The 16,510-nt window shown below is 35.8% G+C and overlaps 1 pseudogene; it reads left to right on the top strand.

Moving 5' to 3' along the window:
- Window positions 1–8,027: 8,027 nt before the first annotated feature.
- On the top strand, window positions 8,028–8,888 carry LOC124885758 (annotated as a pseudogene).
- Window positions 8,889–16,510: the final 7,622 nt, after the last annotated feature.

Here is a 16,510-nt window from a genome sequence, read left to right as displayed (position 1 = left end):
CCCACTAGTCCAACTTCATAACTAGGGGGGTCAAGGGGGTAATTTGTTCCTTTCCCCTAAATCCCAGTTGTCCAAACTATGATTTATAGCATTCATGGGGGAATTATTTACCCATTACCCTCAAAATTACTCTCATAGAAACCCTTCCTCTTCCCAAGAACAAAATTCAAGTTTTTCCTCTCAAGAACTCAAGAATTTAAGTTCTGATTTCAAGATTTCTTCAAGAATCCTTTCTATTAAGGTATGTGGGGTATTCATCAATGGGGTTCCTTTAACCCATTGAGCCCAAAAACCTTCCCTTTTATTTAAAGTATGAATTTTTCCTTCATTATGAAATTTCACGTGTTCAAGATGAACTTAATCCATGTTATTTCTTAGTAATTTGAATTCAATCTATGTCCAACTATGATCCCATGTAAACTAGGTTATGGAATGCTTCGAATTTCAAGTTTCTTATATAAAATTGAAATTGAGTCTATAATAACTTATCCAATTCATGTATTAATTCAAGTGTATATATTGTCTTGTCAAACTTAACTCATTCTCATATTTCAATTCATGAAATTGTCATCTTAACAAAATATCTTATGTTTGGGTCTTTAATTTATGATCCTATATCACTATTTTAATGTTGTTATCGTATTTATTAGTCATTCAGTGCTGGCGGGTTATGAACACCCAATACCTATATGGTTTTTACATGTTTTCATTTTCAAGTTACAAGTCAGTCAGACCATGTTTTATTATTTTATTCAAACTATCATGTTCATGTTGTGCACTTATCAGTATAGTACCACATCATATTAGACCAATAATAATAATACCAGTGTCATTCAGTTGAAAGTAGGATTTAGCACCTAGCAAACCCAGGGATGTGAGATAACCTGCTAGTAGAGGGTTTGAGCTTTAGTATCAGTCCCTGAGTTCCAGAACTACGTAGACAGTGTAGGTGTGAGAGGTCTTCTTTCCCATATAGGGTGCACACTCTTTTAGGGGCACCTGCTAGTAGAGAGTGACTCCCTAGTTCTTCGGGACACCAGCTTAGTAGATCCATACAGCCATGTGTTATTACTCATGGCATGGTACTGACACCCTTACAACTGGGGTTACAAGTTGGACCCCGATTAGCTCAGGTTTGGGGCATGTCTATTATATGATAGCTCCCATAGTTTTAGTCAGTACTCAGTCTATACTAGTTAAGGCTTGCTTGAACAAGTAATCATATTTTTTAGTTATTCAGATATCAGTTATTCAGTTATTTAGATCATATCAGTACATATTCTTACTTGGTCTTACATTCTCAATTTTACATGTTCATGAATCCATGTCCAATTTCCATATGTAGTTTAGTTAGTCCCTACCTCATGTACTAGTACATTTAAAGTTCTGATCACATATTTTTCTCTTGTGCTTTATTGTCTTGTAACATAGGTTCGGACGCTCAGTTTTTCCACCATCCCTAAGAAGCTTAGCAGTTCCCTGCAGTAGTTATGGTGAGTCCTTATCCATCGAGGATATGATATGTTATTTCATTCATTTCAGCATTTTGTTATGATTCAGTTAGTTGGAGTTAGTTGGGGGTTTGTCCCATCAACTCCTTATGTTGAAAAGGCTTTCAGACAGACAATCTAGTTTTTCAGCGTTTATCAGATACTTCAAACATGTCATTTTATATATTTCAGTAATCATATTGATAGTACCTTATTGGTTTATCTTCTGCAAATATTGTTTTACTTTCATTTTATCCTATGCGCATAGCAGATACCGGACCATGGGTTAGCTTAAGGTTACTTGTGGCCGTAAGAACCGTGTCGCGACTAGGGGTAGCCTAAGGTCGTGGCTCAATAAGACACAATAATACAACATATTAGAGAAGAGGGTACCCCCTTTATTATAAGATAAGCCCACCACATTCTTTCTGAGATGGAGAAATCGTCACTTGATAGCTCAAAGCTTATGACACAACCCAAACCAGAGCCTTGTCATAATGTGAATCTCAAGTCTAACAAGGACTGGAGACCACACCTAATACCCAAAACAACTAACCAACATATACCCTGAATTAGATGAATTCCAAACATATAACATGATAGAGTAATTCAAAATGTAATGACTTTGGGATAGGTCTATAACCAAGACCCACCTAACCAAGTCAACTCAACCAATAGCAACCCAAACCCAATAATAACCAAAACTATATCCATTCCATACCCAAGTCCACAGTTGTCCATACAAAGCCTTTAAACAATGGCACAGAATATCTAGTCGGAATATGCCCCCGACCATAGCCAAAAAGAAATGTCAAGAGAAAAGTAAAAGAATAAGGTAATCGATAATATGAACTGGGACTTCCGAATAATGAAAGCTCACCACTTTAGTCAGACTCAAGTTATCCCCGAATCACCAAGTTGCATAGAAGAAGATGTGATAGTATGGCCAGTTTCTGCATCGTGTAGGGGTACAACACTCAAAGAAGGGTTAGCGTGTGAACGCTGGCATGTACTTAGGACAAAGGATAAAATAATACCATCATTAAAAAAAAAGTAAATAACCAAATTCAATCACCTACATATATATATATATATAATATTGGTAAAGGGAATCAGATTTAGCATGTATTTGTAATTTTAACTTGGGTCATGTAGCTTTACCGTCATAATTCACCCACAAGCTATATCGGTCTAGTGTTATCCCTGGGTGAGCCCCAATATGGGTAGTTTTATGAATTAGAGATACCATAGGTGGCTGGGGATTCCCTTTTACCCTTCACCCTCTATGATACATATGTGCGTGTGTGTACTTGGGGGATTACCTTGTACCCCACATGTACGTGTTCATCAAGACCAATCCTCATGTTGGCAAACATGAGTTTCAAATGTCAAGCTTTTGGACTCACACCTTCATAGCTAGCTATCATAACCCACCATTATTGCCCAATTAAAGCATTTAACACATAACCAAACAACCAATTCTAGAAGTCAATTGTTAAGGCATTATAAATTGGTATCGTCATACCGACTATAGCTTTCAAGCAATGTCATTAGCCAACACTTAAGGAGATTCCCATGTACCCTGCAGACTTTATTATAAAAAATCACTTGGGGAATTCTCGTGTACCCTCTAAGGTTTCTATTATAAGTTCACTCGAGGGATTCCCATGTACCCCCAAAAGGTTTTCAAAACCATCCTTAATCAATTAACTATTTATGCCATGCATTAGTCTTAATAAACAAACCAAACCAAGTAGTAATGTATAAACCAAAAACAATTAAGCAAGTGGGTTAAGTTTATTGCCAATTTCCATTCGAAAACAATCAATTTAGGTTCTCTGGCCACCAAGGCCTTTCCCAACCATTTAAAACCAACCAAACTAATTTGGGTTCCATTACCATACTATGTAATGCAAGATTTTCAATAAAAGTCAAACTATGTGACAAAACCATTCTCTTAGGCATTTTAACAAACATATTGAGGGCATATAGTTTCCAAAACCAAAACCAAAACTAAGAACCCATTAACCATTCCCACGCAACCATATGTTCAAATCAACATTATATCATGAAAAAACACAAATAGAACATGGGAAAACATCATCCAACCATTAGTAACCAAAACCCCCAACATATATTTTAAAACCAACACAAACACATAATAATTCCATAAAAATCATTGAGTAAAACATGCTTTTAGTTTGAACTAACAATGAGGGAGGAGTAACATTCCTTATTTACGAAGATTCACTAAGAGAATTTGGTCTTTAAGCCTCTAGAGGAACACTTGAAGATAACCCTAGTCCTATCTTATTGAGAGAGTTTTGAGAGAGTTATAGGAGTGTTTTGATCTTTCAAATTATGTTATAAGAGGCTATAATATGATATAAGACATGGGGACTTAAGGTTTTTGGGATGGGAAATGTCCTAAATACCCTCAGCTTAAAAGCTAAAAAATGGTCACGGGGGGGTACGACTATACTTACCAAACCGTACCCACAACATACGAGTGGTACCCTGCACTCGTACCCTAGAAAGCTAGTCAGAATCTAAAATTATCCAATATACAACCACAAGGTCCAACTCATATCCATAAAATAAAATTGGTAGACTTAAACTGTACCCTAGAAAGCCTACCAAGGGCTTGACACACTGAGAATTATACGATTCTATAACCTATCTCGTACCATCACCATACAATTTGTATGATGTCCACTCGTACCTTGGACAGAAAAGAACTAAAACTAAACTGTGTAACATACGACCAAGACCCCTAAACTGTACCCATATGATACGACTAGTAAGCATAAGTCATATGATGTCCAAAGAGTTCAAACTCAAGAAATTTCTAAGGGTGAAAACTCAAGATTTTTCAGCTTACCGGTACAACCATCATGCATTCCTACTCGTCTTTCACAAGATTATTTGTACCCACCTACATGATGGAAGTACCCTTTACCAATCATCACTGACAGCTCAAAGCTGACTAGTACAACGGCGTGCTTGCCTATTCATTTTTCACAGGCCTATTTTTACCCATCTATAATATCTTCCCTTATAATATAAAAAAGGCCCCTTGACCAATCCTTAATCGAAAATAACTTCGTCCTAGCTAAGTAATGTCTCTGCCCCTATCGCTTGATTGATCTGACCAGACACTTGCTCTTCCCTACATTTGATAGAAGAATAACACCATAAGTTATCCCTAGTAGTATACTATAATATCTCTATATCTCTTAGAAAATGAGTTTGATAAGAAAATTTGTGATAATCTTATTCAAAAATAAACATAGTATCTCATCGACCCTTAAGAGAGAAGAACTTAGAAATCCTTAAAAAGTATTGCATCCACCCGTTCGAGAGAAAAACTTAGAATCTTTAAAAAATGACCATAAGAATCCACCCATACTGGAATGGATGGTACTAAGTCCTCCAATCTTTCATACATTTGGAGAACTTCCAGCTATCAAGGAAACGAATAACTATGTTAAGTAAAAAAAACAAAGGTCGTTGATTACTACAAAGAACCTAATGGATTTGATGCGAAATAAAAAATACAATGATAAAAAACTATCCTAGTAATAGGTGCATCTTACCTAGAAAAATAAAAAGACAAATCTTTATGGTTGTAAGTATTGAGAAATTTGTGACTGATTGCCATTGGTCGTATTGCTCATATAGATCCTATCATCTTGGCATTGGGAAATTCTCTATTACTGTAAAATATGATAGTTCATGTAATAGATTTCTGTGGTCAATCTTGATCCTTGCTAGAAAATAATATAGTACATCTAATCATACTATTATTAATGAGTTTTGGGAAAATTTATACAGGGATATAGATGATTAAAGCAGAAAAAATCTACGTATAATAATAATGTTATGAAATTATTGTATGATTATAAGACGGATAAAGAGATCATTAATAATACAATTAACATCTTGGATTAAGAATTACTTGAGTTACAGAAGAATATTGAAGATATAACTAGTCAATTTGATGAATGTAGTATATTTAATGAAATTCCTAACTTAATCAAACTATTGATGATAAAGGATCTTATTTCATAAATGATAAATCTTATTTATAAGTATCTTCCTCAATATATTTAGAATAGTACTATTAATCAGCTTGGTCAATATACGCTAAAGTCTATCATAATATTTGTCTTAGGGTTTTTGTATAACTGTACTTAAGACATCTCAGTTGTGAGGGTATCTACATTATTTGACAAGTTAGATAGCACAATTCGAATATAGGCCAATATAATCAATAAAAAAAATATGGTTAGTAGTACAACAATAAGTAGTTGAGTTGATATCAAAGGTTATAAATATTAAATTAGTAAAGGATTGCTTGAGTTCATGATTGAAAGGAAGTTTCAAAATGAGATACTTTTAGCTGACTATAATAAAGCAGTAGTAAAAGAGAAAGAAAAGGGTTATTTTAAAATGAATTTATTCGTTGTATGTGATTTTAACAACAATCTTGTCCCTTTGAAACTTAATTTTCCAATGTCTTTCAAGACTTTAAAGCTGACCGAAATACGTTATGCCTAATAAACTAGGGTAGTTGGGGGACTCTAGCTAGTATTGACCTCTTGTAATAGTACTGATGGTGGCTCCTTGAATAGGTCTTTTTTTAGTTAAGAGTAGGTTCTTGCAACCTTAACCTAGTAACAAAAAATTTCTTCCAATTTACAACTGATGAAATGTCGTTCTTTCATTATAGACATTGAGGTGATCCACTTTAGGACAACATCAACGACATGGTGAATGGCAGTGAATTGATCACGATAATAATTATGGATCGAGGAAAATTCAAATTCATACTTGAATCCCACTAGCTCACAAAAAACTAGGTTTTTCATCCCTGTTTTTCTAATCTGACTCAAAGGGAGGTGAATTCACTAACTTATGATTTTTAGTCAGATTCGATAGGGCTTGAAATGGAGTGATTAGAATGATTTCCTTCCTTATGTGGGTTTACCTCACTTTTGTAGTCTCTAATTTAATTCATCCCTACCCTATCGTAGAAAATTATGTAGGAAAAGGAGTTTTGTACCCTTCTAATCCGAGAGGGTGCATTTCCTTCAACCTTTATGCTTTTAAACTTGAAAAACTTTTCTACAACAAGGAATTTTTTTATTTGTTGGAAGGGTAGATCCAATAAGAAAAATTGCCCCTTCTGGTCGGAATGCCTATCAGTCTTAGTGGTCTTGTAGTACATGTCTCTTTTTATTAGCCTTCAAATACATACGAGCTTCTGTTAGATTTTAGGTGGATTCAATATTTCCCACCTAAAAAAGTGAAAGGATTCCACTTTGGAGCCGCTCACATGAGAAGCACTGAGTTTTTTTCCTTTCCTTATCGACTTTGATAACACTAATAAGTCAAGGTGAGCTCTTACTTAGAGAGAGTTAGTTGGGTAGGGTTAATATCTCTAAGATAACATCGTATTCTAATCCTAACTTAACTGCACTTCCTTTAAAGATGATTAAAGACTAACAAATGTAAGGCAGGAGAGAGGGAAACAAAGTAAGAAGTCCTCATCGAATTATAGAAGTTTAAGAACTCAGGCTTAGTGAATCCATACTCAAATTTCATATGTAATGTAACGAAATCCTCTCTGTTAAAATAAAATCTTTCTAAATGACTTTATAAAGCAAAGACTAGAAAATGAAAGAGAGAGAAGATAGCCAGTCCAGCTAAAAACTGAATAGTCAGACCAGCTAAAAACAAAATTTCATTCTTTCAAGCTTAATGCATTCATTCTCTCTAGGGTAATTGAACTAGTTGAATGGAATTCCTTCTCATGCATACTTAATGCTAAATCTCAAATTCGTCTTATCCCTTTATCAATTATGGAAGATGGCTTATTCTATTACCATTGGTTTAACGAGGGGTATCAAAAGTCTCTGCTTACCTTAGCCTTAGATAGAGGAGATATATGAATTTCATTAGCTCCTTGCACAGCATATCTGAATTCACTATCGAGTTAATAGTTACTTTCTTAGACTACAGAATAACCTTTAATTTATCGAGTTATAGGACAAAATATATTCAAGAGGAGAAATAAAACTATGAATAGAAGGATCAACATCCGTAGTAGTCTTGGAGTTAGGTTATGATGGTCGTGATGAGTTCTACTAGAAACAAAATCTCTTTTATTCATAGATGAAGTCCTATCTAAGGGACTTTATTTCCCTTAAATTTGGTTCACTAGTTCAATCTAGAACTCCAGATATATAAGTAGCGACTAAGAAACTCTGTCCTTTCAAAAGAAGTTATCCTTCTCTCTCCCACTTCTTAGTCTTATAGGATAGCTTACCATTCAAGTAAGTTACTTTACCTGATGTGTACTATCTTCTTTCAAGCCTACTAGGTAGCAATCTCATTTTAGTACCCCTTTTCCAACCAGTTAAGTGGCTTTCACACTTTGGAAGCCAGTCTATTACCCAACCTTGATCCTATGCTTTCTGTTAATCAACAACAAACTAACGCGCTCAATACTTCTTTACTACTTGTATAGTATTAATGGAGTTAAGCTTATTGAGGTAATCATTTTTTCTCAATCAATCAAGAATGCCTCAACTAGATAACTTCACTTATTTCGCACTAGATCTAGCATAAATCATCTCCATCCCACTTAAACATTTTGAAATAATCCCATTCATTCCAATAAAAATAGGAAACTTATATTTCTCATTAACAAATCCATCTTTGTTTATGCTACTAACTCTCAGTTTGGTCCTACTTTTAGTTTATCTTATTGCTAAAAAGGGAGGAGAAAACTCAGTACCAAATGTTTGGCAATCCTTGGTAGAGCATATTTATGATTTCATGCTGAACTCGATAAACGAACAAATAGGTGGTCTTTTCAGAAATTTTAAACAAAAGGTTTCCCCTCATATCTCGGTCACTTTTAATTTTTCCATTATTTTGTAATCCCCAAGGTATTATACCTTATTGCTTCACAGTTACAAGTCATTTTCTCATTACTTTGGGTCTCTTATTTTTTTTTATTGGCATTACTATAGTGGGATTTTAAAAAATGGGTCTCATTTTTTAAGTTTATTATTACCTGTAGGAGTCCCACAGCCATTAGCACCTTTTTTAGTACTCCTTGAGCTAATCCCTTATTATTTTCGAGCATTAAGCTCAGGAATACATTTATTTGCTAATATGATGGCCGGTCATAGTTCAGTAAAGATTTTAAGTGGGTTCAGTTGGAATATGATATATATGAATGATATTTTCTATTTTATAGGGATCTTGATCCTTTATTTATAGTTTCTTGCATTAACCAATCTGGAATTAGGTGTAGCTATATCATAAGCTCATACTTCTACGATCTTAATCTATATTTATTTGAATGATGCTATAAATCTTTATTAAAGCGTTTATTTTTTTATAATTGAAAAAAAGTGAGTCTGAATGGGTATTGTTAGTCATGGAGCATTCCGAGTCTTTGATTTAGGGATTATTCCTATGCATCTCCTTACTTTATAGCAGTTATTGCTCTAGTCCTAGAAGGTATATAGCTATTACCTTGCTTTTTCTTTGAAATCAATGTCTTTTCTAATTTCCTACTGAGATAGGCAATCGAAGCAAGAACTAGATGTATCTTGATAGGAAAAGATAGGTTAGAATGGATAGCTTGCGGGTGGGATTGATGGGATATTCACTATTGTAGAAGTAGGTAGAACTAGGGGAAAATAGTCTATAAAGGTCCTCACCCTCTTAGGCACATGATTTTAAAGATTAAATCTCAAACCAGTACTAAAGATTAGGTAGAAGAGGGATGGATTTTTACCTTTATTTGATCAATCAGGCTAGAATAGAGATACTTCTAAAATAGTTGTTAAGGTCATTCACTTGCTTCCCTCGGTGGCTCTACTACCGATGGATCAAGATATGTTTCCTGCTTATCATGCCAAAGGTGTTGCTAGTGGGTATACCAAAGATGTCCTAGTTTTGAACTGGGTACTTGAAATTCTAAAGGTACTTCTCATGGTCCTGCTTCAGCCATCCTTTCTTCTCTAACTTTTTCTTCAAAAATTTAAGCTACTTAGACTAATACTGGCGATCTTGAAGAAAGATATCTGGACCTGAAGCTACTCGTCTTGTTCTTTATTATAGTAGGATGTGAGGAAGGTAAAATAAGGTAATAATAAAGAAGAAGAAAGAAGAATATTAAAGAAGTCTCTATAAGTACTTCACTTAAGCCTATCTATAGTCTTTCTTCTCCTCTTCCCTGAAAGCGCGCTCTTTTATCCATGCACATGGTTCTTACTTTCACTTCCCCTCCTCAATTGGTAGTGCATGTTGTTTTATTTATGAGTGATAGATGAGTCGGTTTGATCACCCCATATATTGATGGTTTTTAATACCTTATCCTAGGCCCATCTAGTTGATTGAAGGATAAACGTGTATAAAGAAGGGATGAAGAATATTTTATTTGATTTTAGTTTGATGTATATATTATTATGCCTTCCTATGAAGGAGGATTAGCAGTACAACAGATAAGAAGAGCGACCCAAAAATTAAAAGAATAGTATGAGGGGCTGTGGATCACCAATAATAAGAAGAACTCACATTCTCGTCTTGACAAATGACCAACCTGTTAAGGTATCTTTCTCAATGACCATCCTCTCTTATTCTAGTTCTTTTATCCTTTTTAAGGGAAAGTTTATTTTTATCCTTCATTATGGTAAGGTGTGAAGCAATGTCATGATCCAATGAATTCCCTAAAATTGAATGACATAAGGAGAATTAGAATAGGATGATTGATCCAGGTAGTAATAAGCTACAATTGAAAGAAACTACGTGTACGGTAGAAACATATATAGCACACCTTTTTTTTGATCATATGGATCACTTTTTATGACTATTTCTTCCATAGACATGGATTGCAGTCTAACTGGCTTTCTACTATTGGGGACCGAGAATCAGTCTTTTGATCCTCCTCAAGCCTAATCTCATCTTTTGAATATTTCTTCCAATTTAGTTAATGTAGATGCTGAAGGATCAACTAATACTAGATAGGAAAGGTTTTCAATCAAAGCACTTGAACCTATTTTGAAGTCACTTTAGGATTTGATTTTAGATTCAATTGATGTTCCGACATCCCAAATCAAGGTGGATCTAAACTCATATTGCATACCTCTCTAGTTATAAAAAGAAGAGCTTCAAAGCCATAATTCAAGAAGAAATCTTTCTAGAAAACAAGCCATATCAATCTAGGTAAGTAGTGATAATAAAAAGGCTTTTAAGCCTGAGGGGCAGTGAGTGAGGTAGGATAAAATAGTATTTGAACTAGGGTGGGTGACCCTATATAGTGTGTCTTTTAATGGGTGGTGGGCATAGAAAAAATCCATTCACTAAAGCTTTTGGAACTAAAGATGAAGCATCGTTTAAAGACTATTTCAAAAATCACTTTGTAGAGGGCAGGTATCGTGCTCAATAGAACAAGACTTTGCTATGTCAATAGTCAATAAAGAGACAAAGAAAGCGAACAGAAAGAGAAGGCCTTTATTTATATTTTTATATTTTGTAAATAGAATAAACATGAACTTTAGGTCCTTTTAAAACACATGAGGTGGGGTCACACAAGTTGTGAAATACCTAGACTTAGAACCATTGAAAAAACTTTATCTTTTGGTATCACTAAGGTGGGTACGACTAGGGGTTTGAGTCGTATCCCTTGGATACAAGCCATATCCTTCTTCTCCTCTACTATAGTATCCTAGGAATTTTGGTAAGGATTACTCACTGTCCTAGGTACGAGTAAACCTCTCCTTAATTGTACCTAAGGGTACGAGTAGTACCTTGGTGAGTTGTATGGAGTGAAGTCTTAGCTTGGAGTGGACTGATATTTTTATGAGTGGAGATACGAGATAAGGGTAAGTCGTAACCTTTTGATATGACTCATGGGTGTATGGTCGTATCCTTAACAGTATTTGTGTCCTAGGAGAAGACTAGGGTATGAGTCAGGGGACCACTCGTACCCTAGGGTACGACTACTTAAGTGAGTCATACCTTTGGACGAGTTCAATTTTCAGATTTTAACTAAGGACTTTGTGGTCATTTACCATGTCTAAAATCCTAATCCCTCTCATTATACAAGTGTGTGTAGCCTTCTAAACATCCATTTTGATGGATCAAACACCCTAAATACTCTCTCAAGCTTATCTTTGAAGAATTTGAGGCTAGGGTTTCAAGAATGGTCTTAAAGAGAAAAAGGGGAGTCAATATTCTTAGTGATTCATTTTGATTATGGAATAAAATCTTGCCCTTTCTAAATAAATCTAAACACATGTATTTAACACTTGGATTAGTAAGTGTACATGGTGGTTTTGAAATTAAATGAAAAGGGTTTTATTGCCTAATGTTGAATAATGATGATTCTTGATTAGACTTATGTTTATACATGTTATTGATGGTAGTTTGTACACGTGAATGCTTGTTGTATGTGGTCTAACATGTGGATTTTAAGTAACCCTAGTATTGATTATTTGTACCATAAAATTGGCCTTGGTAAAGGCATGCACACAAGATATTTGTGAAAATGTCTTAGTGAGATGTCTAGTTACATGATGATGATGCTTTGAACTAGGGCAATGGACCAACATGTATGAATGCTTGATAAATGATATCGTGAAGGTAAAATGAGCCATGTATTGTGTAATTTATGACCTTGATGGTTTGATGAATAAGAAGGTTAAAGTCCCTAACATGAAAATGAACTTGAATTGTGTTGAACTAAATTGTGGTATAGAATTACTAATAAAGTGTGAATAACTCGTAAGGGTCTTGAGGAACATATTTTGAATTGTATGATCAGTTGAATTAAGGCATTAGCCTATTAAAATAGTTGAGCAATAAAGGCTCCCATGAGGACCATGTGGTCATGTTTGGTGTTGAATTGGCTAAATTGGTTAAAGTTATTATGTGTGGAATCGAATGGATATGAATGCATGGACAAAGAATTAAATTTCTATTGTCGACTAATGACAGTCATGATGGCTTGAAGTTAAAGTCCCTTTCCTAGAGAAATCTCTTGTTGTTAAATTCCCTTGTATAATAAGATCCCATGAGGTCAAAGTGCCCCGCCAAATAAATTAGCTTGGGGTTAGAGTTCCCTATCTAATATGGCATGAGGTTAGAGTCCCTTGCCTAATGTGTGTGCATATGGTTAGAATCCCTTGCTTAAATGAATGAGTGTGAGTGGTTAGAGTCTCTTAGTTAAAAGAATATAATAAGGTTAGAGTCCCTTACTTGATGATATATGAATACGATTAATGTCATATGCCTAATGAGAAATTCTTGAATCTATAAGTGTAGAAGCTTGGAGTCTTCCATTGTGTGTATGATGAATGAGTTCTTCTAAAGTGTTGATAAGTCTTGTCCCCTTTATTAGCATGTGATATGTCTATATGTATGGATAAGGTTATGAATATGATTGAATATGATATATTGCTTGTTGTTGAATGATGATGTTATTTTATCCTTATCCTTGAGTTACATGCTAGCATTCCAACCTCTAACTATCTCTGGACGTTATGTCCCCATGCGACATAGAGGCCAGAGTATCATCTTCTCTTTATGCACAGTGATCAGGTGATCAAAGCAGTTTGTACATTGATTGTAAAGTTGTGAGCTTTCTTATTTCGAAAGACAATCATTCTTGGTCCCCTCTCTTTAGACTTAGTCTCATTTTGACTTGGTTTGGCTATTTTGGGGGGCTTGTCTAAATATATACATTTCTAAACTTTAGTTTGTATAGAGGTATTATGGATGGATATGGACTTGGGTATATTGGCTAGTGTGTTGATATTTATGAAATGTTTAGACATTATTTAAGTTATGACTTTTAGTATTATTTCCTTTATCTTATTATGCGGTCAGAATTCACCTGAACTATGGGTTTTATATGATGACTGTGATGGGTTATCGGGGGACCTCTAATTGATGTGGATTGGAGGTACTTATACAACGTGGCTCAGTTTGAGTCGTGTTAATTTGATATCAGAGCCTAGGTTCATAGTTAGTTGGGTATCTAGAATATCATGTCGAGTAGAGTCTCTTTTATGGGTGTAAAGTACGCCACACTTATAACAGAGGAGCTATGAGACATTTTAGGAAATGTTTCCCTTTCTTGTGTTTCAATCTCAAGCTATAGAGTCTTAGATCTTGGATCCAAGGAAATCTGAGACTTAGTTAAACACTTCTGAGAGCCCTATGGATAAAGCTCATCCAATTTTTTGAGTTTGGACATGGTCTAAGGATATGACATTCGACCATCTTTGTGGGATTCGACCTGTCCCCACCAACCCCATCTATAAGAGTGACCCTCCTATTTCGTCACCTTAGAGGGATACTACTAATGCCGAGAATCATCGCTCTATCAGCCTCTTGACTCAATTGGTAGCGTCTCAAGTGGAGCATGGTGTTCCCGTTACCATTTATCTTAAGGCCATAAGAATTGGCAAATTTATGAGGTTGAGCCCTCCTATGTTCTCTGGTACAAAGGTTGAGGATGATCCTCAAGGCTTCATTGATGAAATGGAGAGGATCTTCTGAATCATGCATAGTTCGGATATTGAGGCCGTTGATTTTAATTCTTATCAATTGAAAGATGTAGCATACCAATGGTATGAGGGGTGGGAGTTTTCTAGAGTGTTAAAGCTAGTCTCGCCATATGGGAAGACTTCTCTGAGGCTTTCTTAGACCACTTCTTTCTTTAAGAATTGAGGGTGGCAAAGGCAGAAGAGTTTGTGAACTTGAAACAAGAGAGGATGTCAGTTCAAAAGTATGCCTTGAAATTCCATCAACTATCAAGGTAAGCTCCCGAGATAGACTCTAGCAGGAGGGATAGAATGCATAAGTTTGTCTCGAGATTGTCCCATGAGTTAGTTCTTAATAGCAAGGAGGCCTTATTAATTGAGAACATGGATATTTCTAGGTTTATTGAGTATTTTCAACAATTAGAAGAAGGGGAAAAAAGCAAGTTGATCTTAGTGAGAAATAAGGTAAGAAATTTGGGTCTTTTGAGCATAGTGGTGGTGATGGTTACATCTGGCCATGCAAGAATTGGGGGAGTTTAAGTCTCTTCTCCTCGGTAGTGTGAGCTCTCCTTGCTCGAAGTTTTTGGGTGATCATCGATCTCAGTTTTATAGTGGGTCCCAGGCATAGGGTGCCTAATTCCATGCTAGTGGTACCCAGTCGGCTCTATCCCACCCTCCTTATAGATTCTATGGTAAGAGACACCATGGTCAGTGTAAGAAGAAGAGAAATAGATATTTCCATTATGGTAAGATTGGGCACATAAAACATGAGTTCCCCTCTCTAGAAGCTTCTTAGGACAACAGGGCCCCTATTGCTACTCTATCTACTCTCGCACCAAAGTGTGCTATGTCTGCCTCTACTTCTATTTTTGTCACCAGCGCTGGCCAGAATCTCTAGTATCCACTTGCTACTCACCAGGATTCTGAGTTATCTCCCGATATTATCACGGCCATGTTGAGAATTTTCTCCTGTGATGTGTATTATTTTCTTGATCCTGGGTCTACTCTTTCTTTTATGACACCGTATATAGTTGTGCATCTTGATTGTGGCCTCGAGAGTCTGTCAGTTTCTTTTTCTGTTTCTACCCCGATTGGAAACCTTGTGAATTTTAGAAGGGTCTATAATGGGGTGTGATATCATTTGGTGGTAGGGATACTCTTGTAGACTTGATAGAGTTGAACATAGTTGATTTTGATGTCATTCTGGGATGGATTGGTTGCACTATTGCTATGCTACCTTAGATTGTCCGACCCATAAGGTCATGTTCCAATTCCCTTATGAGCTAGTCATTGTATGGGAAAGTGGTTCCCTAGTGCCTAAGGGGAGGTTCATTTCTTATCTAAAGGCCCCAAAATAGAATTCAAAGGGTTATTTATATCATTTGGTCCAAGTTAAAGATTCTAACTCGGAAGATCCTTCTCTAGAATTTGTTCCTATGGTTAATAAGTTTCCTTAGGTGTTTCTCGATGATCTTCCCAGTGTTTCTCCCCATAGGGAAATTAATTTTAGGATTGATCTTGTTCTGTACACTCGTTCGATTTCTATCCCTCATTATAGAATGGCTCCGATAGAGCTAAACGAGCTTAAGGAGCAATTGAAAGACGTCTTACATGAAGTTTTCATCTGCCCTAGTGTATCTCCGTGGGGTGCTCCCCTGTTGTTAGTGCGCAAGAAAGATGGCTCCCTTCATATGTGCATTGATTATCATCAATTGAGCAAAGTGACCATAAAGGATAAATATCCTCTTCCTATGATCGATGATTTGTTTGATCAACTTTAGGGTGCTAAGTGTTTTTGTAAGACTTATCTTAGATCAGGTAATCATCAGTTTAAGATGAAATATATGGATATTCCGAAGACGGTCTTTAGAACTCGATATCGATACTATGAGTTTCTTGTCATGTCTTTTGGGTTGACCAATGCCCCGGTGGCATTCATGGACTTGATGAATAGGGTTTACCGTTCGTTCTTGGACATGTTTCTCATTGTCTTCATTGATGATATCTTAGTGTATTCTAAAAGTGAGATAGATCATGTAGATCACCTCTGCGCCATGTCGCAAACTTTGAAGGATCATATTTTTATGCCAAGTTCTCCAAGTGTGAGTTTTGGTTGAAAGCCTTAGCTATTCTTGGTAATTTTATCTCTAATGACGGGATTATGGTATATACCCAAAAAGTTGCAGTGGTTAAGAAGTGCCTAGACCTACGACTCCAACTGATATTCAGAGCTTCTTGGGTCTAGCCAGTTACTATAGAAGATTTGTGGAAAATTTCTCAACTATAGCTACCCCATTGACCAAGCTGACCCAAAAGAAGGTAAAGTTCTTGTGGTCCGATGCATGTGAGGGTAGTTTTGAGAACCACTCGAAGTCATCAAAAGTCCTATGTAGATGTGAGACATAGGGACTTAGAGTTTAGCGTTGGTGATATTTTATTCTTGAAAGTGTC

Source organism: Capsicum annuum, chromosome 7, assembly GCF_002878395.1.
Source record: "Capsicum annuum cultivar UCD-10X-F1 chromosome 7, UCD10Xv1.1, whole genome shotgun sequence".
Lineage (NCBI taxonomy): Eukaryota > Viridiplantae > Streptophyta > Magnoliopsida > Solanales > Solanaceae > Capsicum > Capsicum annuum.
This window is presented reverse-complemented; position numbering and strand designations above follow the sequence as displayed.